Source organism: Amia ocellicauda, chromosome 14 (genome assembly GCF_036373705.1).
Source record: "Amia ocellicauda isolate fAmiCal2 chromosome 14, fAmiCal2.hap1, whole genome shotgun sequence".
Classification (NCBI taxonomy): domain Eukaryota; kingdom Metazoa; phylum Chordata; class Actinopteri; order Amiiformes; family Amiidae; genus Amia; species Amia ocellicauda.
In genome coordinates this window covers 2,249,944-2,273,470 of record NC_089863.1, presented here as the reverse complement: position 1 = coordinate 2,273,470, position 23,527 = coordinate 2,249,944, and the positions used below count along the sequence as shown (strand labels likewise).

At 46.9% G+C, this 23,527-nt stretch overlaps 38 non-coding genes across 38 annotated transcripts; 14 read left to right on the top strand and 24 right to left on the bottom strand.

The window, feature by feature from the left end:
• Positions 1 to 333: 333 nt before the first annotated feature.
• trnaa-ugc (transfer RNA alanine (anticodon UGC)) lies at positions 334 to 405 on the top strand. The gene has a single exon. It is a non-coding gene; the product is annotated as a tRNA-Ala (tRNA).
• A 506-nt stretch (positions 406 to 911) lies between these two features.
• trnaf-gaa (transfer RNA phenylalanine (anticodon GAA)) lies at positions 912 to 984 on the bottom strand. The gene has a single exon. It is a non-coding gene; the product is annotated as a tRNA-Phe (tRNA).
• A 1,304-nt stretch (positions 985 to 2,288) lies between these two features.
• trnaa-ugc (transfer RNA alanine (anticodon UGC)) lies at positions 2,289 to 2,360 on the top strand. Its single transcript has one exon. It is a non-coding gene; the product is annotated as a tRNA-Ala (tRNA).
• Positions 2,361 to 2,508: 148 nt separating this feature from the next.
• On the bottom strand, positions 2,509 to 2,581 carry trnar-ccu (transfer RNA arginine (anticodon CCU)). The gene has a single exon. It is a non-coding gene; the product is annotated as a tRNA-Arg (tRNA).
• Positions 2,582 to 2,865: 284 nt separating this feature from the next.
• trnaf-gaa (transfer RNA phenylalanine (anticodon GAA)) lies at positions 2,866 to 2,938 on the bottom strand. The gene has a single exon. It is a non-coding gene; the product is annotated as a tRNA-Phe (tRNA).
• A 1,088-nt stretch (positions 2,939 to 4,026) lies between these two features.
• On the top strand, positions 4,027 to 4,098 carry trnaa-ugc (transfer RNA alanine (anticodon UGC)). Its single transcript has one exon. It is a non-coding gene; the product is annotated as a tRNA-Ala (tRNA).
• A 149-nt stretch (positions 4,099 to 4,247) lies between these two features.
• trnar-ccu (transfer RNA arginine (anticodon CCU)) lies at positions 4,248 to 4,320 on the bottom strand. The gene has a single exon. It is a non-coding gene; the product is annotated as a tRNA-Arg (tRNA).
• Positions 4,321 to 4,628: 308 nt separating this feature from the next.
• Positions 4,629 to 4,701, bottom strand: trnaf-gaa (transfer RNA phenylalanine (anticodon GAA)). Its single transcript has one exon. It is a non-coding gene; the product is annotated as a tRNA-Phe (tRNA).
• Positions 4,702 to 5,789: 1,088 nt separating this feature from the next.
• Positions 5,790 to 5,861, top strand: trnaa-ugc (transfer RNA alanine (anticodon UGC)). Its single transcript has one exon. It is a non-coding gene; the product is annotated as a tRNA-Ala (tRNA).
• A 148-nt stretch (positions 5,862 to 6,009) lies between these two features.
• trnaw-cca (transfer RNA tryptophan (anticodon CCA)) lies at positions 6,010 to 6,082 on the bottom strand. Its single transcript has one exon. It is a non-coding gene; the product is annotated as a tRNA-Trp (tRNA).
• Positions 6,083 to 6,368: 286 nt separating this feature from the next.
• On the bottom strand, positions 6,369 to 6,441 carry trnaf-gaa (transfer RNA phenylalanine (anticodon GAA)). The gene has a single exon. It is a non-coding gene; the product is annotated as a tRNA-Phe (tRNA).
• Positions 6,442 to 7,529: 1,088 nt separating this feature from the next.
• Positions 7,530 to 7,601, top strand: trnaa-ugc (transfer RNA alanine (anticodon UGC)). The gene has a single exon. It is a non-coding gene; the product is annotated as a tRNA-Ala (tRNA).
• Positions 7,602 to 8,106: 505 nt separating this feature from the next.
• trnaf-gaa (transfer RNA phenylalanine (anticodon GAA)) lies at positions 8,107 to 8,179 on the bottom strand. The gene has a single exon. It is a non-coding gene; the product is annotated as a tRNA-Phe (tRNA).
• An 872-nt stretch (positions 8,180 to 9,051) lies between these two features.
• On the top strand, positions 9,052 to 9,123 carry trnaa-ugc (transfer RNA alanine (anticodon UGC)). The gene has a single exon. It is a non-coding gene; the product is annotated as a tRNA-Ala (tRNA).
• Positions 9,124 to 9,629: 506 nt separating this feature from the next.
• trnaf-gaa (transfer RNA phenylalanine (anticodon GAA)) lies at positions 9,630 to 9,702 on the bottom strand. Its single transcript has one exon. It is a non-coding gene; the product is annotated as a tRNA-Phe (tRNA).
• Positions 9,703 to 10,790: 1,088 nt separating this feature from the next.
• trnaa-ugc (transfer RNA alanine (anticodon UGC)) lies at positions 10,791 to 10,862 on the top strand. Its single transcript has one exon. It is a non-coding gene; the product is annotated as a tRNA-Ala (tRNA).
• Positions 10,863 to 11,010: 148 nt separating this feature from the next.
• On the bottom strand, positions 11,011 to 11,083 carry trnar-ccu (transfer RNA arginine (anticodon CCU)). Its single transcript has one exon. It is a non-coding gene; the product is annotated as a tRNA-Arg (tRNA).
• Positions 11,084 to 11,369: 286 nt separating this feature from the next.
• trnaf-gaa (transfer RNA phenylalanine (anticodon GAA)) lies at positions 11,370 to 11,442 on the bottom strand. Its single transcript has one exon. It is a non-coding gene; the product is annotated as a tRNA-Phe (tRNA).
• A 1,196-nt stretch (positions 11,443 to 12,638) lies between these two features.
• Positions 12,639 to 12,710, top strand: trnaa-ugc (transfer RNA alanine (anticodon UGC)). Its single transcript has one exon. It is a non-coding gene; the product is annotated as a tRNA-Ala (tRNA).
• Positions 12,711 to 12,855: 145 nt separating this feature from the next.
• On the bottom strand, positions 12,856 to 12,928 carry trnar-ccu (transfer RNA arginine (anticodon CCU)). The gene has a single exon. It is a non-coding gene; the product is annotated as a tRNA-Arg (tRNA).
• Positions 12,929 to 13,211: 283 nt separating this feature from the next.
• On the bottom strand, positions 13,212 to 13,284 carry trnaf-gaa (transfer RNA phenylalanine (anticodon GAA)). The gene has a single exon. It is a non-coding gene; the product is annotated as a tRNA-Phe (tRNA).
• A 1,088-nt stretch (positions 13,285 to 14,372) lies between these two features.
• Positions 14,373 to 14,444, top strand: trnaa-ugc (transfer RNA alanine (anticodon UGC)). Its single transcript has one exon. It is a non-coding gene; the product is annotated as a tRNA-Ala (tRNA).
• A 149-nt stretch (positions 14,445 to 14,593) lies between these two features.
• Positions 14,594 to 14,666, bottom strand: trnar-ccu (transfer RNA arginine (anticodon CCU)). Its single transcript has one exon. It is a non-coding gene; the product is annotated as a tRNA-Arg (tRNA).
• Positions 14,667 to 14,949: 283 nt separating this feature from the next.
• trnaf-gaa (transfer RNA phenylalanine (anticodon GAA)) lies at positions 14,950 to 15,022 on the bottom strand. Its single transcript has one exon. It is a non-coding gene; the product is annotated as a tRNA-Phe (tRNA).
• A 980-nt stretch (positions 15,023 to 16,002) lies between these two features.
• Positions 16,003 to 16,074, top strand: trnaa-ugc (transfer RNA alanine (anticodon UGC)). The gene has a single exon. It is a non-coding gene; the product is annotated as a tRNA-Ala (tRNA).
• Positions 16,075 to 16,224: 150 nt separating this feature from the next.
• trnar-ccu (transfer RNA arginine (anticodon CCU)) lies at positions 16,225 to 16,297 on the bottom strand. The gene has a single exon. It is a non-coding gene; the product is annotated as a tRNA-Arg (tRNA).
• A 284-nt stretch (positions 16,298 to 16,581) lies between these two features.
• trnaf-gaa (transfer RNA phenylalanine (anticodon GAA)) lies at positions 16,582 to 16,654 on the bottom strand. Its single transcript has one exon. It is a non-coding gene; the product is annotated as a tRNA-Phe (tRNA).
• Positions 16,655 to 17,736: 1,082 nt separating this feature from the next.
• On the top strand, positions 17,737 to 17,808 carry trnaa-ugc (transfer RNA alanine (anticodon UGC)). Its single transcript has one exon. It is a non-coding gene; the product is annotated as a tRNA-Ala (tRNA).
• Positions 17,809 to 17,958: 150 nt separating this feature from the next.
• trnar-ccu (transfer RNA arginine (anticodon CCU)) lies at positions 17,959 to 18,031 on the bottom strand. The gene has a single exon. It is a non-coding gene; the product is annotated as a tRNA-Arg (tRNA).
• A 284-nt stretch (positions 18,032 to 18,315) lies between these two features.
• trnaf-gaa (transfer RNA phenylalanine (anticodon GAA)) lies at positions 18,316 to 18,388 on the bottom strand. Its single transcript has one exon. It is a non-coding gene; the product is annotated as a tRNA-Phe (tRNA).
• A 980-nt stretch (positions 18,389 to 19,368) lies between these two features.
• On the top strand, positions 19,369 to 19,440 carry trnaa-ugc (transfer RNA alanine (anticodon UGC)). Its single transcript has one exon. It is a non-coding gene; the product is annotated as a tRNA-Ala (tRNA).
• Positions 19,441 to 19,590: 150 nt separating this feature from the next.
• On the bottom strand, positions 19,591 to 19,663 carry trnar-ccu (transfer RNA arginine (anticodon CCU)). The gene has a single exon. It is a non-coding gene; the product is annotated as a tRNA-Arg (tRNA).
• Positions 19,664 to 19,946: 283 nt separating this feature from the next.
• On the bottom strand, positions 19,947 to 20,019 carry trnaf-gaa (transfer RNA phenylalanine (anticodon GAA)). Its single transcript has one exon. It is a non-coding gene; the product is annotated as a tRNA-Phe (tRNA).
• A 1,354-nt stretch (positions 20,020 to 21,373) lies between these two features.
• trnaa-ugc (transfer RNA alanine (anticodon UGC)) lies at positions 21,374 to 21,445 on the top strand. Its single transcript has one exon. It is a non-coding gene; the product is annotated as a tRNA-Ala (tRNA).
• A 150-nt stretch (positions 21,446 to 21,595) lies between these two features.
• On the bottom strand, positions 21,596 to 21,668 carry trnar-ccu (transfer RNA arginine (anticodon CCU)). Its single transcript has one exon. It is a non-coding gene; the product is annotated as a tRNA-Arg (tRNA).
• A 282-nt stretch (positions 21,669 to 21,950) lies between these two features.
• Positions 21,951 to 22,023, bottom strand: trnaf-gaa (transfer RNA phenylalanine (anticodon GAA)). Its single transcript has one exon. It is a non-coding gene; the product is annotated as a tRNA-Phe (tRNA).
• Positions 22,024 to 23,111: 1,088 nt separating this feature from the next.
• trnaa-ugc (transfer RNA alanine (anticodon UGC)) lies at positions 23,112 to 23,183 on the top strand. Its single transcript has one exon. It is a non-coding gene; the product is annotated as a tRNA-Ala (tRNA).
• A 150-nt stretch (positions 23,184 to 23,333) lies between these two features.
• trnar-ccu (transfer RNA arginine (anticodon CCU)) lies at positions 23,334 to 23,406 on the bottom strand. Its single transcript has one exon. It is a non-coding gene; the product is annotated as a tRNA-Arg (tRNA).
• Between the last annotated feature and the right edge of the window lie 121 nt (positions 23,407 to 23,527).

The following is a 23,527-nucleotide window of genomic DNA, read 5'->3' as shown; positions in this document are numbered from 1 at the left end:
GGGCAACGCTAGGAACAGCGTCGTAGCATGCTTTCAGACTCAAGGAACGACAGTGCAACTCTTTTCTTTCTGTGTTGCATTGTTTACTTGTTGGTGTTGTGTGCCGTTGGGCAACGCTAGGAACAGCGTCGTAGCATGCTTTGAGACTCAAGGAACGACAGTGCAACTCTTTTCTTTCTGTGTTGCATTGTTTACTTGTTGGTGTTGTGTGCCGTTGGGCAACGGTAGGAACAGCGTCGTAGCATGCTTTGAGACTCAAGGAATGACAGTGCAACTCTTTTCTTTCTGTGTTGCATTGTTTGTTTGCTGTTGAAGGAAACACATGCTGGTGGTGGGGATGTAGCTCAGTGGTAGAGCGCATGCTTTGCATGTATGAGGTCCCGAGATCAATCCTCGGCATCTCCAGGATATCTTTTAATGTCTATGTTTCCCGGTTCAATCGGCTCAATTCCCAACTTTCCCAGATGCAATTCGTGAATAGGATATGAGCAGAAGGAAAAAACGACAAGAACCCACAGAGAATTACCAATTGTGTGCAGAAACAAGGCAGACATCACCCCAGATGGGACTCGAACCCACAATCCCTGGCTTAAAGGCCAGTGCCTTATCCATTAGGCCACTGGGGCTCAGTCAGGTAGTTTCTGAACATGAAAAAAAAAAAAAAAAAGCACGAAACAGTGCAATGAAGTGAATAGTTACAGGAATTGTCCCGTTGCAGGAGTCATTGCACAGCCTGCAGTGTAAAGTGAACAAGGAGCCTGTCATTGATTTCGCCTAGAGTTGTATTTGCAAAAGGGCTTTGAATCAATTACCTTTGAATCGGAGCACAGTGCACTCTAGCTGCAAAATAGAAACGCACACATGTGCAGTACATGGGCTCTTTGTGCTTTCTGAACATGCTCCTCGTGAAATGCCGAAACCCGGGATTGATCCAGGGACCTTTAGATCTTCAGTCTAACGCGCTCCCAACTGAGCTATTTCGGCCAAATACAACCACATCCATTGTGATATCCACTGTTTTCGATTACGTCGGGATTGACTCCATTTAAACACAGCCGCACAAGTCAGGATGGCTGAGTGGTCTGAGGCGCTGCTTTCAGCTCGCAGTCTTTACTGGATGCTTGGGATGGAATCCCACTTCTGCCAAGGGATCTTTTACCACCCAGGAACACACTCACACCTGTTCTGCCGACAAGGACAACACGAGTTGAGGACTGTGCTGACATGGAGCTGACAATCAATGTTGCAAGAAACACATCAATGCACATGTATTTAGTCTTTGATTAATTGACTTCAACATGTCATTCTTTAGTCCCTGTACCCTCGAAGCAACACTCAGCATAGTAGAGGCTGTAGCTCGGCGTTAGTGCGTGTAACTTCTATGTATCACACCTGGCCCTGACAGTGTGATTTTTGGCAACAGGCGGTCTATGACTTGATCCCGAGAAGTGAAAATGACGCACCCATGTGCGTCGCTGCAATGTCGTCTTCTCCTTCACTATTCACAGTGGATGCGCTCACACGCTGTTTCTGGGAGAAACTGTTGCTTGCGTTACGTGTCATCCATTGTCCAGCGCACTGTAGCTTCTTTCTCCTTCTCCTTGCCCATGTCATCCACATATTGTACCGTTGGGCAACGCTAGGAACAGCGTCGTAGCATGCTTTGAGACTCAAGGAACGACAGTGCAACTCTTTTCGTTCTGTGTTGCATTGTTTACCTGTTGGTGTTGTGTGCCGTTGGGCAACGCTAGGAACAGCGTCGTAGCATGCTTTGAGACTCAAGGAATGACAGTGCAACTCTTTTCTTTCTGTGTTGCATTGTTTACTTGTTGGTGTTGTGTGCCATTGGGTTACGCTAGGAACAGCGTCGTAGCATGCTTTGAGACTCAAGGAATGACAGTGCAACTCTTTTCTTTCTGTGTTGCATTGTTTACTTGTTGGTGTTGTGTGCCGTTGGGCAACGCTAGGAACAGCGTCGTAGCATGCTTTGAGACTCAAGGAACGACAGTGCAACTCTTTTCTTTCTGTGTTGCATTGTTTACTTGTTGGTGTTGTGTGCCGTTGGGCAACGCTAGGAACAGCGTCGTAGCATGCTTTCAGACTCAAGGAACGACAGTGCAACTCTTTTCTTTCTGTGTTGCATTGTTTACTTGTTGGTGTTGTGTGCCATTGGGTTACGCTAGGAACAGCGTCGTAGCATGCTTTGAGACTCAAGGAATGACAGTGCAACTCTTTTCTTTCTGTGTTGCATTGTTTGTTTGCTGTTGAAGGAAACACATGCTGGTGGTGGGGATGTAGCTCAGTGGTAGAGCGCATGCTTTGCATGTATGAGGTCCCGAGATCAATCCTCGGCATCTCCAGGATATCTTTTAATGTCTATGTTTCCCGGTTCAATCGGCGCAGTTTCCAACTTTCCCAGATGCAATTCGTGAATAGGATATGAGCAGAAGGAAAAAACGACAAGAGCCACAGAGAATTAACAATTGTGTTCAGAAACAAGGCAGGCATCACCCCAGATGGGACTTGAACCCACAATCCCTGGCTTAGGAGGCCAGTGCCTTATCCATTAGGCCACTGGGGCTCAGTCAGGTAGTTTCTGAACATGAAAAAAAAAAAAAAAAGCACGAAACAGTGCAATGAAGTGAATAGTTACAGGAATTGTCCCGTTGCAGGAGTCATTGCACAGCCTGCAGTGTAAAGTGAACAAGGAGCCTGTCATTGATTTCGCCTAGAGTTGTATTTGCAAAAGGGCTTTGAATCAATTACCTTTGAATCGGAGCACAGTGCACTCTAGCTGCAAAATAGAAACGCACACGTGTGCAGTACATGGGCTCTTTGTGCTTTCTGAACATACTCCTCGTGAAATGCCGAAACCCGGGATTGAACCAGGGACCTTTAGATCTTCAGTCTAACGCTCTCCCAACTGAGCTATTTCGGCCAAATACAACCACATCCATTGTGATATCCACTGTTTTCGATTACGTCGGGATTGACTCCATTTAAACACAGCCGCACAAGTCAGGATGGCTGAGTGGTCTGAGGCGCTGCTTTCAGCTCGCAGTCTTCACTGGATGCTTGGGATGGAATCCCACTTCTGCCAAGGGATCTTTTACCACCCAGGAACACACTCACACCTGTTCTGCCGACAAGGACAACACGAGTTGAGGACTGTGCTGACATGGAGCTGACAATCAATGTTGCAAGAAACACATCAATGCACATGTATTTAGTCTTTGATTAATTGACTTCAACATGTCATTCTTTAGTCCCTGTACCCTCGAAGCAACACTCAGCATAGTAGAGGCTGTAGCTCGGCGTTAGTGCGTGTAACTTCTATGTATCACACCTGGCCCTGACAGTGTGATTTTTGGCAACAGGCGGTCTATGACTTGATCCCGAGAAGTGAAAATGACGCACCCATGTGCGTCGCTGCAATGTCGTCTTCTCCTTCACTATTCACAGTGGATGCGCTCACACGCTGTTTCTGGGAGAAACTGTTGCTTGCGTTACGTGTCATCCATTGTCCAGCGCACTGTAGCTTCTTTCTCCTTCTCCTTGCCCATGTCATCCACATATTGTACCGTTGGGCAACGCTAGGAACAGCGTCGTAGCATGCTTTGAGACTCAAGGATCGACAGTGCAACTCCTTTCTTTCTGTGTTGCATTGTTTACTTGTTGGTGTTGTGTGCCGTTGGGCAACGCTAGGAACAGCGTCGTAGCATGCTTTCAGACTCAAGGAACGACAGTGCAACTCTTTTCTTTCTGTGTTGCATTGTTTACTTGTTGGTGTTGTGTGCCGTTGGGCAACGCTAGGAACAGCGTCGTAGCATGCTTTGAGACTCAAGGAACGACAGTGCAACTCTTTTCTTTCTGTGTTGCATTGTTTACTTGTTGGTGTTGTGTGCCGTTGGGCAACGCTAGGAACAGCGTCGTAGCATGCTTTGAGACTCAAGGAATGACAGTGCAACTCTTTTCTTTCTGTGTTGCATTGTTTGTTTGCTGTTGAAGGAAACACATGCAGGTGGTGGGGATGTAGCTCAGTGGTAGAGCGCATGCTTTGCATGTATGAGGTCCCGAGATCAATCCTCGGCATCTCCAGGATATCTTTTAATGTCTATGTTTCCCGGTTCAATCGGCGCAGTTCCCAACTTTCCCAGATGCAATTCGTGAATAGGATATGAGCAGAAGGAAAAAACGACAAGAGCCCACAGAGAATTACCAATTGTGTTCAGAAACAAGGCAGGCATCACCCCAGATGGGACTTGAACCCACAATCCCTGGCTTAGGAGGCCAGTGCCTTATCCATTAGGCCACTGGGGCTCAGTCAGGTAGTTTCTGAACATGAAAAAAAAAAAAAAAAAAAAAAAAAAAAAAAAAAAAAAAAGCACGAAACAGTGCAATGAAGTGAATAGTTACAGGAATTGTCCCATTGCACGAGTCATTGCACAGCCTGCAGTGTAAAGTGAACAAGGAGCCTGTCGTTGATTTCGCCTAGAGTTGTATTTGCAAAAGGGATTTGAATCAATTACCTTTGAATCGGAGCACAGTGCACTCTAGCTGCAAAATAGAAACGCACACGTGTGCAGTACATGGGCTCTTTGTGCTTTCTGAACATACTCCTCGTGAAATGCCGAAACCCGGGATTGAACCAGGGACCTTTAGATCTTCAGTCTAACGCTCTCCCAACTGAGCTATTTCGGCCAAATACAACCACATCCATTGTGATATCCACTGTTTTCGATTACGTCGGGATTGACTCCATTTAAACACAGCCGCACAAGTCAGGATGGCTGAGTGGTCTGAGGCGCTGCTTTCAGCTCGCAGTCTTTACTGGATGCTTGGGATGGAATCCCACTTCTGCCAAGGGATCTTTTACCACCCAGGAACACACTCACACCTGTTCTGCCGACAAGGACAACACGAGGTGAGGACTGTGCTGACATGGAGCTGACAATCAATGTTGCAAGAAACACATCAATGCACATGTATTTAGTCTTTGATTAATTGACTTCAACATGTCATTCTTTAGTCCCTGTACCCTCGAAGCAACACTCAGCATAGTAGAGGCTGTAGCTCGGCGTTAGTGCGTGTAACTTCTATGTATCACACCTGGCCCTGACAGTGTGATTTTTGGCAACAGGCGGTCTATGACTTGATCCCGAGAAGTGAAAATGACGCACCCATGTGCGTCGCTGCAATGTCGTCTTCTCCTTCACTATTCACAGTGGATGCGCTCACACGCTGTTTCTGGGAGAAACTGTTGCTTGCGTTACGTGTCATCCATTGTCCAGCGCACTGTAGCTTCTTTCTCCTTCTCCTTGCCCATGTCATCCACATATTGTACCGTTGGGCAACGCTAGGAACAGCGTCGTAGCATGCTTTGAGACTCAAGGAACGACAGTGCAACTCTTTTCTTTCTGTGTTGCATTGTTTACATGTTGGTGTTGTGTGCCGTTGGGCAACGCTAGGAACAGCGTCGTAGCATGCTTTGAGACTCAAGGAACGACAGTGCAACTCTTTTCTTTCTGTGTTGCATTGTTTACTTGTTGGTGTTGTGTGCCATTGGGTTACGCTAGGAACAGCGTCGTAGCATGCTTTGAGACTCAAGGAATGACAGTGCAACTCTTTTCTTTCTGTGTTGCATTGTTTACTTGTTGGTGTTGTGTGCCGTTGGGCAACGCTAGGAACAGCGTCGTAGCATGCTTTGAGACTCAAGGAATGACAGTGCAACTCTTTTCTTTCTGTGTTGCATTGTTTGTTTGCTGTTGAAGGAAACACATGCTGGTGGTGGGGATGTAGCTCAGTGGTAGAGCGCATGCTTTGCATGTATGAGGTCCCGAGATCAATCCTCGGCATCTCCAGGATATCTTTTAATGTCTATGTTTCACGATCAATCGGCGCAGTTCCCAACTTTCCCAGATGCAATTCGTGAATAGGATATGAGCAGAAGGAAAAAACGACAAGAGCCCACAGAGAATTACCAATTGTGTTCAGAAACAAGGCAGGCATCACCCCAGATGTGACTCGAACCCACAATCCCTGGCTTTGGAGGCCAGTGCCTTATCCATTAGGCCACTGGGGCTCAGTCAGGTAGTTTCTGAACATGAAAAAAAAAAAAAAAAAAGCACGAAACAGTGCAATGAAGTGAATAGTTACAGGAATTGTCCCGTTGCAGGAGTCATTGCACAGCCTGCAGTGTAAAGTGAACAAGGAGCCTGTCGTTGATTTCGCCTAGAGTTGTATTTGCAAAAGGGCTTTGAATCAATTACCTTTGAATCGGAGCACAGTGCACTCTAGCTGCAAAATAGAAACGCACACGTGTGCAGTACATGGGCTCTTTGTGCTTTCTGAACATACTCCTCGTGAAATGCCGAAACCCGGGATTGAACCAGGGACCTTTAGATCTTCAGTCTAACGCTCTCCCAACTGAGCTATTTCGGCCAAATACAACCACATCCATTGAGATATCCACTGTTTTCGATTACGTCGGGATTGACTCCATTTAAACACAGCCGCACAAGTCAGGATGGCTGAGTGGTCTGAGGCGCTGCTTTCAGCTCGCAGTCTTCACTGGATGCTTGGGATGGAATCCCACTTCTGCCAAGGGATCTTTTACCACCCAGGAACACACTCACACCTGTTCTGCCGACAAGGACAACACGAGTTGAGGACTGTGCTGACATGGAGCTGACAATCAATGTTGCAAGAAACACATCAATGCACATGTATTTAGTCTTTGATTAATTGACTTCAACATGTCATTCTTTAGTCCCTGTACCCTCAAAGCAACACTCAGCATAGTAGAGGCTGTAGCTCGGCGTTAGTGCGTGTAACTTCTATGTATCACACCTGGCCCTGACAGTGTGATTTTTGGCAACAGGCGGTCTATGACTTGATCCCGAGAAGTGAAAATGACGCACCCATGTGCGTCGCTGCAATGTCGTCTTCTCCTTCACTATTCACAGTGGATGCGCTCTCACGCTGTTTCTGGGAGAAACTGTTGCTTGCGTTACGTGTCATCCATTGTCCAGCGCACTGTAGCTTCTTTCTCCTTCTCCTTGCCCATGTCATCCACATATTGTACCGTTGGGCAACGCTAGGAACAGCGTCGTAGCATGCTTTGAGACTCAAGGAACGACAGTGCAACTCTTTTCTTTCTGTGTTGCATTGTTTACTTGTTGGTGTTGTGTGCCGTTGGGCGACGCTAGGAACAGCGTCGTAGCATGCTTTGAGACTCAAGGAACGACAGTGCAACTCTTTTCGTTCTGTGTTGCATTGTTTACTTGTTGGTGTTGTGTGCCGTTGGGCAACGCTAGGAACAGCGTCGTAGCATGCTTTGAGACTCAAGGAATGACAGTGCAACTCTTTTCTTTCTGTGTTGCATTGTTTACTTGTTGGTGTTGTGTGCCATTGGGTTACGCTAGGAACAGCGTCGTAGCATGCTTTGAGACTCAAGGAATGACAGTGCAACTCTTTTCTTTCTGTGTTGCATTGTTTGTTTGCTGTTGAAGGAAACACATGCAGGTGGTGGGGATGTAGCTCAGTGGTAGAGCGCATGCTTTGCATGTATGAGGTCCCGAGATCAATCCTCGGCATCTCCAGGATATCTTTTAATGTCTATGTTTCCCGGTTCAATCGGCTCAATTCCCAACTTTCCCAGATGCAATTCGTGAATAGGATATGAGCAGAAGGAAAAAACGACAAGAACCCACAGAGAATTACCAATTGTGTGCAGAAACAAGGCAGACATCACCCCAGATGGGACTCGAACCCACAATCCCTGGCTTAAAGGCCAGTGCCTTATCCATTAGGCCACTGGGGCTCAGTCAGGTAGCTTCTGAACATGAAAAAAAAAAAAAAAAACACGAAACAGTGCAATGAAGTGAATAGTTACAGGAATTGTCCCGTTGCAGGAGTCATTGCACAGCCTGCAGTGTAAAGTGAACAAGGAGCCTGTCGTTGATTTCGCCTAGAGTTGTATTTGCAAAAGGGCTTTGAATCAATTACCTTTGAATCGGAGCACAGTGCACTCTAGCTGCAAAATAGAAACGCACACGTGTGCAGTACATGGGCTCTTTGTGCTTTCTGAACATACTCCTCGTGAAATGCCGAAACCCGGGATTGAACCAGGGACCTTTAGATCTTCAGTCTAACGCTCTCCCAACTGAGCTATTTCGGCCAAATACAACCACATCCATTGAGATATCCACTGTTTTCGATTACGTCGGGATTGACTCCATTTAAACACAGCCGCACAAGTCAGGATGGCTGAGTGGTCTGAGGCGCTGCTTTCAGCTCGCAGTCTTCACTGGATGCTTGGGATGGAATCCCACTTCTGCCAAGGGATCTTTTACCACCCAGGAACACACTCACACCTGTTCTGCCGACAAGGACAACACGAGTTGAGGACTGTGCTGACATGGAGCTGACAATCAATGTTGCAAGAAACACATCAATGCACATGTATTTAGTCTTTGATTAATTGACTTCAACATGTCATTCTTTAGTCCCTGTACCCTCGAAGCAACACTCAGCATAGTAGAGGCTGTAGCTCGGCGTTAGTGCGTGTAACTTCTATGTATCACACCTGGCCCTGACAGTGTGATTTTTGGCAACAGGCGGTCTATGACTTGATCCCGAGAAGTGAAAATGACGCACCCATGTGCGTCGCTGCAATGTCGTCTTCTCCTTCACTATTCACAGTGGATGCGCTCACACGCTGTTTCTGGGAGAAACTGTTGCTTGCGTTACGTGTCATCCATTGTCCAGCGCACTGTAGCTTCTCTCTCCTTCTCCTTGCCCATGTCATCCACATATTGTACCGTTGGGCAACGCTAGGAACAGCGTCGTAGCATGCTTTGAGACTCAAGGAACGACAGTGCAACTCTTTTCTTTCTGTGTTGCATTGTTTACTTGTTGGTGTTGTGTGCCGTTGGGCAACGCTAGGAACAGCGTCGTAGCATGCTTTGAGACTCAAGGAATGACAGTGCAACTCTTTTCTTTCTGTGTTGCATTGTTTGTTTGCTGTTGAAGGAAACACATGCTGGTGGTGGGGATGTAGCTCAGTGGTAGAGCGCATGCTTTGCATGTATGAGGTCCCGAGATCAATCCTCGGCATCTCCAGGATATCTTTTAATGTCTATGTTTCCCGGTTCAATCGGCTCAATTCCCAACTTTCCCAGATGCAATTCGTGAATAGGATATGAGCAGAAGGAAAAAACGACAAGAACCCTCAGAGAATTACCAATTGTGTGCAGAAACAAGGCAGACATCACCCCAGATGGGACTCGAACCCACAATCCCTGGCTTAAAGGCCAGTGCCTTATCCATTAGGCCACTGGGGCTCAGTCAGGTAGTTTCTGAACATGAAAAAAAAAAAAAAAAAGCACGAAACAGTGCAATGAAGTGAATAGTTACAGGAATTGTCCCGTTGCAGGAGTCATTGCACAGCCTGCAGTGTAAAGTGAACAAGGAGCCTGTCATTGATTTCGCCTAGAGTTGTATTTGCAAAAGGGCTTTGAATCAATTACCTTTGAATCGGAGCACAGTGCACTCTAGCTGCAAAATAGAAACGCACACGTGTGCAGTACATGGGCTCTTTGTGCTTTCTGAACATACTCCTCGTGAAATGCCGAAACCCGGGATTGAACCAGGGACCTTTAGATCTTCAGTCTAACGCTCTCCCAACTGAGCTATTTCGGCCAAATACAACCACATCCATTGAGATATCCACTGTTTTCGATTACGTCGGGATTGACTCCATTTAAACACAGCCGCACAAGTCAGGATGGCTGAGTGGTCTGAGGCGCTGCTTTCAGCTCGCAGTCTTCACTGGATGCTTGGGATGGAATCCCACTTCTGCCAAGGGATCTTTTACCACCCAGGAACACACTCACACCTGTTCTGCCGACAAGGACAACACGAGTTGAGGACTGTGCTGACATGGAGCTGACAATCAATGTTGCAAGAAACACATCAATGCACATGTATTTAGTCTTTGATTAATTGACTTCAACATGTCATTCTTTAGTCCCTGTACCCTCGAAGCAACACTCAGCATAGTAGAGGCTGTAGCTCGGCGTTAGTGCGTGTAACTTCTATGTATCACACCTGGCCCTGACAGTGTGATTTTTGGCAACAGGCGGTCTATGACTTGAACCCGAGAAGTGAAAATGACGCACCCATGTGCGTCGCTGCAATGTCGTCTTCTCCTTCACTATTCACAGTGGATGCGCTCTCACGCTGTTTCTGGGAGAAACTGTTGCTTGCGTTACGTGTCATCCATTGTCCAGCGCACTGTAGCTTCTTTCTCCTTCTCCTTGCCCATGTCATCCACATATTGTACCGTTGGGCAACGCTAGGAACAGCGTCGTAGCATGCTTTGAGACTCAAGGAACGACAGTGCAACTCTTTTCTTTCTGTGTTGCATTGTTTACATGTTGGTGTTGTGTGCCGTTGGGCAACGCTAGGAACAGCGTCGTAGCATGCTTTGAGACTCAAGGAACGACAGTGCAACTCTTTTCTTTCTGTGTTGCATTGTTTACTTGTTGGTGTTGTGTGCCATTGGGTTACGCTAGGAACAGCGTCGTAGCATGCTTTGAGACTCAAGGAATGACAGTGCAACTCTTTTCTTTCTGTGTTGCATTGTTTACTTGTTGGTGTTGTGTGCCGTTGGGCAACGCTAGGAACAGCGTCGTAGCATGCTTTGAGACTCAAGGAATGACAGTGCAACTCTTTTCTTTCTGTGTTGCATTGTTTGTTTGCTGTTGAAGGAAACACATGCTGGTGGTGGGGATGTAGCTCAGTGGTAGAGCGCATGCTTTGCATGTATGAGGTCCCGAGATCAATCCTCGGCATCTCCAGGATATCTTTTAATGTCTATGTTTCACGATCAATCGGCGCAGTTCCCAACTTTCCCAGATGCAATTCGTGAATAGGATATGAGCAGAAGGAAAAAACGACAAGAGCCCACAGAGAATTACCAATTGTGTTCAGAAACAAGGCAGGCATCACCCCAGATGGGACTCGAACCCACAATCCCTGGCTTAGGAGGCCAGTGCCTTATCCATTAGGCCACTGGGGCTCAGTCAGGTAGTTTCTGAACATGAAAAAAAAAAAAAAAAAAGCACGAAACAGTGCAATGAAGTCAATAGTTACAGGAATTGTCCCGTTGCAGGAGTCATTGCACAGCCTGCAGTGTAAAGTGAACAAGGAGCCTGTCGTTGATTTCGCCTAGAGTTGTATTTGCAAAAGGGCTTTGAATCAATTACCTTTGAATCGGAGCACAGTGCACTCTAGCTGCAAAATAGAAACGCACACGTGTGCAGTACATGGGCTCTTTGTGCTTTCTGAACATACTCCTCGTGAAATGCCGAAACCCGGGATTGATCCAGGGACCTTTAGATTTTCAGTCTAACGCTCTCCCAACTGAGCTATTTCGGCCAAATACAACCACATCCATTGTGATATCCACTGTTTTCGATTACGTCGGGATTGACTCCATTTAAACACAGCCGCACAAGTCAGGATGGCTGAGTGGTCTGAGGCGCTGCTTTCAGCTCGCAGTCTTCACTGGATGCTTGGGATGGAATCCCACTTCTGCCAAGGGATCTTTTACCACCCAGGAACACACTCACACCTGTTCTGCCGACAAGGACAACACGAGGTGAGGACTGTGCTGACATGGAGCTGACAATCAATGTTGCAAGAAACACATCAATGCACATGTATTTAGTCTTTGATTAATTGACTTCAACATGTCATTCTTTAGTCCCTGTACCCTCGAAGCAACACTCAGCATAGTAGAGGCTGTAGCTCGGCGTTAGTGCGTGTAACTTCTATGTATCACACCTGGCCCTGACAGTGTGATTTTTGGCAACAGGCGGTCTATGACTTGATCCCGAGAAGTGAAAATGACGCACCCATGTGCGTCGCTGCAATGTCGTCTTCTCCTTCACTATTCACAGTGGATGCGCTCACACGCTGTTTCTGGGAGAAACTGTTGCTTGCGTTACGTGTCATCCATTGTCCAGCGCACTGTAGCTTCTTTCTCCTTCTCCTTGCCCATGTCATCCACATATTGTACCGTTGGGCAACGCTAGGAACAGCGTCGTAGCATGCTTTGAGACTCAAGGATCGACAGTGCAACTCCTTTCTTTCTGTGTTGCATTGTTTACTTGTTGGTGTTGTGTGCCATTGGGCAACGCTAGGAACAGCGTCGTAGCATGCTTTGAGACTCTAGGAACGACAGTGCAACTCTTTTCGTTCTGTGTTGCATTGTTTACTTGTTGGTGTTGTGTGCCGTTGGGCAACGCTAGGAACAGCGTCGTAGCATGCTTTCAGACTCAAGGAACGACAGTGCAACTCTTTTCTTTCTGTGTTGCATTGTTTACTTGTTGGTGTTGTGTGCCGTTGGGCAACGCTAGGAACAGCGTCGTAGCATGCTTTGAGACTCAAGGAACGACAGTGCAACTCTTTTCTTTCTGTGTTGCATTGTTTACTTGTTGGTGTTGTGTGCCGTTGGGCAATGCTAGGAACAGCGTCGTAGCATGCTTTGAGACTCAAGGAATGACAGTGCAACTCTTTTCTTTCTGTGTTGCATTGTTTGTTTGCTGTTGAAGGAAACACATGCAGGTGGTGGGGATGTAGCTCAGTGGTAGAGCGCATGCTTTGCATGTATGAGGTCCCGAGATCAATCCTCAGCATCTCCAGGATATCTTTTAATGTTTTCCCGGTTCAATCGGCTCAATTCCCAACTTTCCCAGATGCAATTCGTGAATAGGATATGAGCAGAAGGAAAAAAACGACAAGAGCCCATAGAGAATTACCAATTGTGTTCAGAAACAAGGCAGGCATCACCCCAGATGGGACTCGAACCCACAATCCCTGGCTTAGGAGGCCAGTGCCTTATCCATTAGGCCACTGGGGCTCAGTCAGGTAGTTTCTGAACATGAAAAAAAAAAAAAAAGCACGAAACAGTGCAATGAAGTGAATAGTTACAGGAATTGTCCCGTTGCAGGAGTCATTGCACAGCCTGCAGTGTAAAGTGAACAAGGAGCCTGTCGTTGATTTCGCCTAGAGTTGTATTTGCAAAAGGGCTTTGAATCAATTACCTTTGAATCGGAGCACAGTGCACTCTAGCTGCAAAATAGAAACGCACACGTGTGCAGTACATGGGCTCTTTGTGCTTTCTGAACATACTCCTCGTGAAATGCCGAAACCCGGGATTGAACCAGGGACCTTTAGATCTTCAGTCTAACGCTCTCCCAACTGAGCTATTTCGGCCAAATACAACCACATCCATTGTGATATCCACTGTTTTCGATTACGTCGGGATTGACTCCATTTAAACACAGCCGCACAAGTCAGGATGGCTGAGTGGTCTGAGGCGCTGCTTTCAGCTCGCAGTCTTCACTGGATGCTTGGGATGGAATCCCACTTCTGCCAAGGGATCTTTTACCACCCAGGAACACACTCACACCTGTTCTGCCGACAAGGACAACACGAGTTGAGGACTGTGCTGACATGGAGCTGACAATCAATGTTGCAAGAAACACATCAATGCACATGTATTTAGTCTTTGATTAATTGACTTCAACATGTCATTCTTTAGTCCCTGTACCCTCGAAGCAACACTCAGCATAGTAGAGGCTGTAGCTCGGCGTTAGTGCGTGTAACTTCTATGTATCACACCTGGCCCTGACAGTGTGATTTTTGGCAACAGGCGGTCTATGACTTGATCCCGAGAAGTGAAAATGACGCACCCATGTGCGTCGCTGCAATGTCGTCTTCTCCTTCACTATTCACAGTGGATGCGCTCACACGCTGTTTCTGGGAGAAACTGTTCCTTGCGTTACGTGTCATCCATTGTCCAGCGCACAGTAGCTTCTTTCTCCTTCTCCTTGCCCATGTCATCCACATATTGTACCGTTGGGCAACGCTAGGAACAGCGTCGTAGCATGCTTTGAGACTCTAGGAACGACAGTGCAACTCTTTTCGTTCTGTGTTGCATTGTTTACTTGTTGGTGTTGTGTGCCGTTGGGCAACGCTAGGAACAGCGTCGTAGCATGCTTTCAGACTCAAGGAACGACAGTGCAACTCTTTTCTTTCTGTGTTGCATTGTTTACTTGTTGGTGTTGTGTGCCGTTGGGCAACGCTAGGAACAGCGTCGTAGCATGCTTTGAGACTCAAGGAACGACAGTGCAACTCTTTTCTTTCTGTGTTGCATTGTTTACTTGTTGGTGTTGTGTGCCGTTGGGCAACGCTAGGAACAGCGTCGTAGCATGCTTTGAGACTCAAGGAATGACAGTGCAACTCTTTTCTTTCTGTGTTGCATTGTTTGTTTGCTGTTGAAGGAAACACATGCAGGTGGTGGGGATGTAGCTCAGTGGTAGAGCGCATGCTTTGCATGTATGAGGTCCCGAGATCAATCCTCAGCATCTCCAGGATATCTTTTAATGTCTATGTTTCCCGGTTCAATCGGCGCAGTTCCCAACTTTCCCAGATGCAATTCGTGAATAGGATATGAGCAGAAGGAAAAAACGACAAGAGCCCACAGAGAATTACCAATTGTGTTCAGAAACAAGGCAGGCATCACCCCAGATGGGACTTGAACCCACAATCCCTGGCTTAGGAGGCCAGTGCCTTATCCATTAGGCCACTGGGGCTCAGTCAGGTAGTTTCTGAACATGAAAAAAAAAAAAAAAGCACGAAACAGTGCAATGAAGTGAATAGTTACAGGAATTGTCCCGTTGCAGGAGTCATTGCACAGCCTGCAGTGTAAAGTGAACAAGGAGCCTGTCGTTGATTTCGCCTAGAGTTGTATTTGCAAAAGGGCTTTGAATCAATTACCTTTGAATCGGAGCACAGTGCACTCTAGCTGCAAAATAGAAACGCACACGTGTGCAGTACATGGGCTCTTTGTGCTTTCTGAACATACTCCTCGTGAAATGCCGAAACCCGGGATTGAACGAGGGACCTTTAGATCTTCAGTCTAACGCTCTCCCAACTGAGCTATTTCGGCCAAATACAACCACATCCATTGTGATATCCACTGTTTTCGATTACGTCGGGATTGACTCCATTTAAACACAGCCGCACAAGTCAGGATGGCTGAGTGGTCTGAGGCGCTGCTTTCAGCTCGCAGTCTTCACTGGATGCTTGGGATGGAATCCCACTTCTGCCAAGGGATCTTTTACCACCCAGGAACACACTCACACCTGTTCTGCCGACAAGGACAACACGAGTTGAGGACTGTGCTGACATGGAGCTGACAATCAATGTTGCAAGAAACACATCAATGCACATGTATTTAGTCTTTGATTAATTGACTTCAACATGTCATTCTTTAGTCCCTGTACCCTCGAAGCAACACTCAGCATAGTAGAGGCTGTAGCTCGGCGTTAGTGCGTGTAACTTCTATGTATCACACCTGGCCCTGACAGTGTGATTGTTTGCACCAGGCGGTCTATGACTTGATCCCGAGAAGTGAAAATGAAGCACCCATGTGCGTCGCTGCAATGTCGTCTTCTCCTTCACTATTCACAGTGGATGCGCTCACACGCTGTTTCTGGGAGAAACTGTTCCTTGCGTTACGTGTCATCCATTGTCCAGCGCACAGTAGCTTCTTTCTCCTTCTCCTTGCCCATGTCATCCACATATTGTACCGTTGGGCAACGCTAGGAACAGCGTCGTAGCATGCTTTGAGACTCAAGGAACGACAGTGCAACTCTTTTCTTTCTGTGTTGCATTGTTTACTTGTTGGTGTTGTGTGCCGTTGGGCAACGCTAGGAACAGCGTCGTAGCATGCTTTGAGACTCAAGGAACGACAGTGCAACTCTTTTCTTTCTGTGTTGCATTGTTTACTTGTTGGTGTTGTGTGCCATTGGGTTACGCTAGGAACAGCGTCGTAGCATGCTTTGAGACTCAAGGAATGACAGTGCAACTCTTTTCTTTCTGTGTTGCATTGTTTGTTTGCTGTTGAAGGAAACACATGCAGGTGGTGGGGATGTAGCTCAATGGTAGAGCGCATACTTTGCATGTATGAGGTCCCGAGATCAATCCTCGGCATCTCCAGGATATCTTTTAATGTCTATGTTTCCCGGTTCAATCGGCTCAATTCCCAACTTTTCCAGATGCAATTCGTGAATAGGATATGAGCAGAAGGAAAAAAACGACAAGAGCCCACAGAGAATTACCAATTGTGTTCAGAAACAAGGCAGGCATCACCCCAGATGGGACTCGAACCCACAATCCCTGGCTTAGGAGGCCAGTGCCTTATCCATTAGGCCACTGGGGCTCAGTCAGGTAGTTTCTCAACATGAAAAAAAAAAAAAAAAGCACGAAACAGTACAATGAAATGAATAGTTACAGGAATTGTCCCGTTGCCGGAGTCATTGCACAGCCTGCAGTGTAAAGTGAACAAGGAGCCTGTCGTTGATTTCGCCTAGAGTTGTATTTGCAAAAGGGCTTTGAATCAATTACCTTTGAATCGGAGCACAGTGCACTCTAGCTGCAAAATAGAAACGCACACGTGTGCAGTACATGGGCTCTTTGTGCTTTCTGAACATACTCGTCGTGAAATGCCGAAACCCGGGATTGAACCAGGGACCTTTAGATCTTCAGTCTAAAGCTCTCCCAACTGAGCTATTTCGGCCAAATACAACCACATCCATTGTGATATCCACTGTTTTCGATTACGTCGGGATTGACTCCATTTAAACACAGCCGCACAAGTCAGGATGGCTGAGTGGTCTGAGGCGCTGCTTTCAGCTCGCAGTCTTCACTGGATGCTTGGGATGGAATCCCACTTCTGCCAAGGGATCTTTTACCACCCAGGAACACACTCACACCTTTTCTGCCGACAAGGACAACACGAGTTGAGGACTGTGCTGACATGGAGCTGACAATCAATGTTGCAAGAAACACATCAATGCACATGTATTTAGTCTTTGATTAATTGACTTCAACATGTCATTCTTTAGTCCCTGTACCCTCGAAGCAACACTCAGCATAGTAGAGGCTGTAGCTCGGCGTTAGTGCGTGTAACTTCTATGTATCACACCTGGCCCTGACAGTGTGATTGTTTGCACCAGGCGGTCTATGACTTGATCCCGAGAAGTGAAAATGAAGCACCCATGTGCGTCGCTGCAATGTCGTCTTCTCCTTCACTATTCACAGTGGATGCTCTCACACGCTGTTTCTGGGAGAAACTGTTCCTTGCGTTACGTGTCATCCATTGTCCAGCGCACAGTAGCTTCCTTCTCCTTGCCCATGTCATCCACATATTGTACCGTTGGGCAACGCTAGGAACAGCGTCGTAGCATGCTTTGAGACTCAAGGAACGACAGTGCAACTCTTTTCTTTCTGTGTTGCATTGTTTACCTGTTGGTGTTGTGTGCCGTTGGGCAACGCTAGGAACAGCGTCGTAGCATGCTTTGAGACTCAAGGAACGACAGTGCAACTCTTTTCGTTCTGTGTTGCATTGTTTACTTGTTGGTGTTGTGTGCCGTTGGGCAACGCTCGGAACAGCGTCGTAGCATGCTTTGAGACTCAAGGAACGACAGTGCAACTCTTTTCTTTCTGTGTTGCATTGTTTACTTGTTGGTGTTGTGTGCCGTTGGGCAACGCTAGGAACAGCGTCGTAGCATGCTTTGAGACTCAAGGAACGACAGTGCAACTCTTTTCTTTCTGTGTTGCATTGTTTGTTTGCTGTTGAAGGAAACACATGCAGGTGGTGGGGATGTAGCTCAGTTTTAGAGCGCATGCTTTGCATGTATGAGGTCCCGAGATCAATCCTCGGCATCTCCAGGATATCTTTTAATGTCTATGTTTCCCGGTTCAATCGGCTCAATTCCCAACTTTCCCAGATGCAATTCGTGAATAGGATATGAGCAGAAGGAAAAAAACAACAAGAGCCCACAGAGAATTACCAATTGTGTGCAGAAACAAGGCAGGCATCACCCCAGATGGGACTCGAACCCACAATCCCTGGCTTAGGAGGCCAGTGCCTTATCCATTAGGCCACTGGGGCTCAGTCAGGTAGTTTCTGAACATGAAAAAATAAAAAAAAAGCACGAAACAGTACAATGAAGTGAATAGTTACAGGAATTGTCCCGTTGCAGGAGTCATTGCACAGCCTGCAGTGTAAAGTGAACAAGGAGCCTGTCGTTGATTTCTCCTAGAGTTGTATTTGCAAAAGGTCTTTGAATCAATTACCTTTGAATCGGAGCACAGTGCACTCTAGCTGCAAAATAGAAACGCACACGTGTGCAGTACATGGGCTCTTTGTGCTTTCTGAACATACTCCTCGTGAAATGCCGAAACCCGGGATTGAACCAGGAACCTTTAGATATTCAGTCTAACGCTCTCCCAACTGAGCTATTTCGGCCAAATACAACCACATCCATTGTGATATCCACTGTTTTCGATTACGTCGGGATTGACTCCATTTAAACACAGCCGCACAAGTCAGGATGGCTGAGTGGTCTGAGGCGCTGCTTTCAGCTCGCAGTCTTCACTGGATGCTTGGGATGGAATCCCACTTCTGCCAAGGGATCTTTTACCACCCAGGAACACACTCACACCTGTTCTGCCGACAAGGACAACACGAGGTGAGGACTGTGCTGACATGGAGCTGACAATCAATGTTGCAAGAAACACATCAATGCACATGTATTTAGTCTTTGATTAATTGACTTCAACATGTCATTCTTTAGTCCCTGTACCCTCGAAGCAACACTCAGCATAGTAGAGGCAGTAGCTCGGCGTTAGTGCGTGTAACTTCTATGTATCACACCTGGCCCTGACAGTGTGATTTTTGGCAACAGGCGGTCTATGACTTGATCCCGAGAAGTGAAAATGACGCACCCATGTGCGTCGCTGCAATGTCGTCTTCTCCTTCACTATTCACAGTGGATGCGCTCACACGCTGTTTCTGGGAGAAACTGTTCATTGCGTTACGTGTCATCCATTGTCCAGCGCACAGTAGCTTCTTTCTCCTTCTCCTTGCCCATGTCATCCACATATTGTACCGTTGGGCAACGCTAGGAACAGCGTCGTAGCATGCTTTGAGACTCAAGGAACGACAGTGCAACTCTTTTCTTTCTGTGTTGCATTGTTTACTTGTTGATGTTGTGTGCCGTTGGGCAACGCTTGGAACAGCGTCGTAGCATGCTTTGAGACTCAAGGAACGACAGTGCAACTCTTTTCTTTCTGTGTTGCATTGTTTACTTGTTGGTGTTGTGTGCCATTGGGTTACGCTAGGAACAGCGTCGTAGCATGCTTTGAGACTCAAGGAATGACAGTGCAACTCTTTTCTTTCTGTGTTGCATTGTTTGTTTGCTGTTGAAGGAAACACATGCAGGTGGTGGGGATGTAGCTCAGTGGTAGAGCGCATGCTTTGCATGTATGAGGTCCCGAGATCAATCCTCGGCATCTCCAGGATAACTTTTAATGTCTATGTTTCCCGGTTCAATCGGCTCAATTCCCAACTTTCCCAGATGCAATTCGTGAATAGGATATGAGCAGAAGGAAAAAAACAACAAGAGCCCACAGAGAATTACCAATTGTGTGCAGAAACAAGGCAGGCATCACCCCAGATGGGACTCGAACCCACAATCCCTGGCTTAGGAGGCCAGTGCCTTATCCATTAGGCCACTGGGGCTCAGTCAGGTAGTTTCTGAACATGAAAAAAAAAAAAAAAGCACGAAACAGTACAATGAAGTGAATAGTTACAGGAATTGTCCCGTTGCAGGAGTCATTGCACAGCCTGCAGTGTAAAGTGAACAAGGAGCCTGTCGTTGATTTCGCCTAGAGTTGTATTTGCAAAAGGGCTTTGAATCAATTACCTTTGAATCGGAGCACAGTGCACTCTAGCTGCAAAATAGAAACGCACACGTGTGCAGTACATGGGCTCTTTGTGCTTTCTGAACATACTCGTCGTGAAATGCCGAAACCCGGGATTGAACCAGGGACCTTTAGATCTTCAGTCTAACGCTCTCCCAACTGAGCTATTTCGGCCAAATACAACCACATCCATTGTGATATCCACTGTTTTCGATTACGTCGGGATTGACTCCATTTAAACACAGCCGCACAAGTCAGGATGGCTGAGTGGTCTGAGGCGCTGCTTTCAGCTCGCAGTCTTCACTGGATGCTTGGGATGGAATCCCACTTCTGCCAAGGGATCTTTTACCACCCAGGAACACACTCACACCTGTTCTGCCGACAAGGACAACACGAGTTGAGGACTGTGCTGACATGGAGCTGACAATCAATGTTGCAAGAACAGGCGGTCTATGACTTGATCCCGAGAAGTGAAAATGACGCACCCATGTGCGTCGCTGCAATGTCGTCTTCTCCTTCACTATTCACAGTGGATGCGCTCACACGCTGTTTCTGGGAGAAACTGTTGCTTGCGTTACGTGTCATCCATTGTCCAGCGCACTGTAGCTTCTTTCTCCTTCTCCTTGCCCATGTCATCCACATATTGTACCGTTGGGCAACGCCAGGAACAGCGTCGTAGCATGCTTTGAGACTCAAGGAACGACAGTGCAACTCTTTTCTTTCTGTGTTGCATTGTTTACTTGTTGGTGTTGTGTGCCCGTTGGGCAACGCTAGGAACAGCGTCGTAGCATGCTTTGAGACTCAAGGAACGACAGTGCAACTCTTTTCTTTCTGTGTTGCATTGTTTACTTGTTGGTGTTGTGTGCCGTTGGGCAACGCTAGGAACACCGTCGTAGCATGCTTTGAGACTCAAGGAACGACAGTGCAACTCTTTTCGTTCTGTGTTGCATTGTTTACTTGTTGGTGTTGTGTGCCATTGGGTTACGCTAGGAACAGCGTCGTAGCATGCTTTGAGACTCAAGGAATGACAGTGCAACTCTTTTCTTTCTGTGTTGCATTGTTTACTTGTTGGTGTTGTGTGCCCGTTGGGCAACGCTAGGAACAGCGTCGTAGCATGCTTTGAGACTCAAGGAACGACAGTGCAACTCTTTTCTTTCTGTGTTGCATTGTTTACTTGTTGGTGTTGTGTGCCGTTGGGCAACGCTAGGAACACCGTCGTAGCATGCTTTGAGACTCAAGGAACGACAGTGCAACTCTTTTCTTTCTGTGTTGCATTGTTTACTTGTTGGTGTTGTGTGCCGTTGGGCAACGCTAGGAACAGCGTCGTAGCATGCTTTGAGACTCAAGGAACGACAGTGCAACTCTTTTCTTTCTGTGTTGCATTGTTTACTTGTTGGTGTTGTGTGCCATTGGGTTACGCTAGGAACAGCGTCGTAGCATGCTTTGAGACTCAAGGAATGACAGTGCAACTCTTTTCTTTCTGTGTTGCATTGTTTGTTTGCTGTTGAAGGAAACACATGCAGGTGGTGGGGATGTAGCTCAGTGGTAGAGCGCATGCTTTGCATGTATGAGGTCCCGAGATCAATCCTCGGCATCTCCAGGATATCTTTTAATGTCTATGTTTCCCGGTTCAATCGGCTCAATTCCCAACTTTCCCAGATGCAATTCGTGAATAGGATATGAGCAGAAGGAAAAAAACGACAAGAGCCCACAGAGAATTACCAATTGTGTTCAGAAACAAGGCAGGCATCACCCCAGATGGGACTCGAACCCACAATCCCTGGCTTAGGAGGCCAGTGCCTTATCCATTAGGCCACTGGGGCTCAGTCAGGTAGTTTCTGAACATGAAAAAAAAAAAAAAGCACGAAACAGTGCAATGAAGTGAATAGTTACAGGAATTGTCCCGTTGCAGGAGTCATTGCACAGCCTGCAGTGTAAAGTGAACAAGGAGCCTGTCGTTGATTTCGCCTAGAGTTGTATTTGCAAAAGGGCTTTGAATCAATTACCTTTGAATCGGAGCACAGTGCACTCTAGCTGCAAAATAGAAACGCACACGTGTGCAGTACATGGGCTCTTTGTGCTTTCTGAACATACTCCTCGTGAAATGCCGAAACCCGGGATTGAACCAGGGACCTTTAGATCTTCAGTCTAACGCTCTCCCAACTGAGCTATTTCGGCCAAATACAACCACATCCATTGTGATATCCACTGTTTTCGATTACGTCGGGATTGACTCCATTTAAACACAGCCGCACAAGTCAGGATGGCTGAGTGGTCTGAGGCGCTGCTTTCAGCTCGCAGTCTTCACTGGATGCTTGGGATGGAATCCCACTTCTGCCAAGGGATCTTTTACCACCCAGGAACACACTCACACCTGTTCTGCCGACAAGGACAACACGAGTTGAGGACTGTGCTGACATGGAGCTGACAATCAATGTTGCAAGAAACACATCAATGCACATGTATTTAGTCTTTGATTAATTGACTTCAACATGTTATTCTTTAGTCCCTGTACCCTCGAAGCAACACTCAGCATAGTAGAGGCAGTAGCTCGGCGTTAGTGCGTGTAACTTCTATGTATCACACCTGGCCCTGACAGTGTGATTTTTGGCAACAGGCGGTCTATGACTTGATCCCGAGAAGTGAAAATGACGCACCCATGTGCGTCGCTGCAATGTCGTCTTCTCCTTCACTATTCACAGTGGATGCGCTCACACGCTGTTTCTGGGAGAAACTGTTCCTTGCGTTACGTGTCATCCATTGTCCAGCGCACAGTAGCTTCTTTCTCCTTCTCCTTGCCCATGTCATCCACATATTGTACCGTTGGGCAACGCTAGGAACAGCGTCGTAGCATGCTTTGAGACTCAAGGAACGACAGTGCAACTCTTTTCTTTCTGTGTTGCATTGTTTACTTGTTGGTGTTGTGTGCCGTTGGGCAACGCTAGGAACAGCGTCGTAGCATGCTTTGAGACTCAAGGAACGACAGTGCAACTCTTTTCTTTCTGTGTTGCATTGTTTACTTGTTGGTGTTGTGTGCCATTGGGTTACGCTAGGAACAGCGTCGTAGCATGCTTTGAGACTCAAGGAATGACAGTGCAACTCTTTTCTTTCTGTGTTGCATTGTTTACTTGTTGGTGTTGTGTGCCGTTGGGCAACGCTAGGAACAGCGTCGTAGCATGCTTTGAGACTCAAGGAATGACAGTGCAACTCTTTTCTTTCTGTGTTGCATTGTTTGTTTGCTGTTGAAGGAAACACATGCAGGTGGTGGGGATGTAGCTCAGTGGTAGAGCGCATGCTTTGCATGTATGAGGTCCCGAGATCAATCCTCGGCATCTCCAGGATAACTTTTAATGTCTATGTTTCCCGGTTCAATCGGCTCAATTCCCAACTTTCCCAGATGCAATTCGTGAATAGGATATGAGCAGAAGGAAAAAAACAACAAGAGCCCACAGAGAATTACCAATTGTGTGCAGAAACAAGGCAGGCATCACCCCAGATGGGACTCGAACCCACAATCCCTGGCTTAGGAGGCCAGTGCCTTATCCATTAGGCCACTGGGGCTCAGTCAGGTAGTTTCTGAACATGAAAAAAAAAAAAAAAGCACGAAACAGTACAATGAAGTGAATAGTTACAGGAATTGTCCCGTTGCAGGAGTCATTGCACAGCCTGCAGTGTAAAGTGA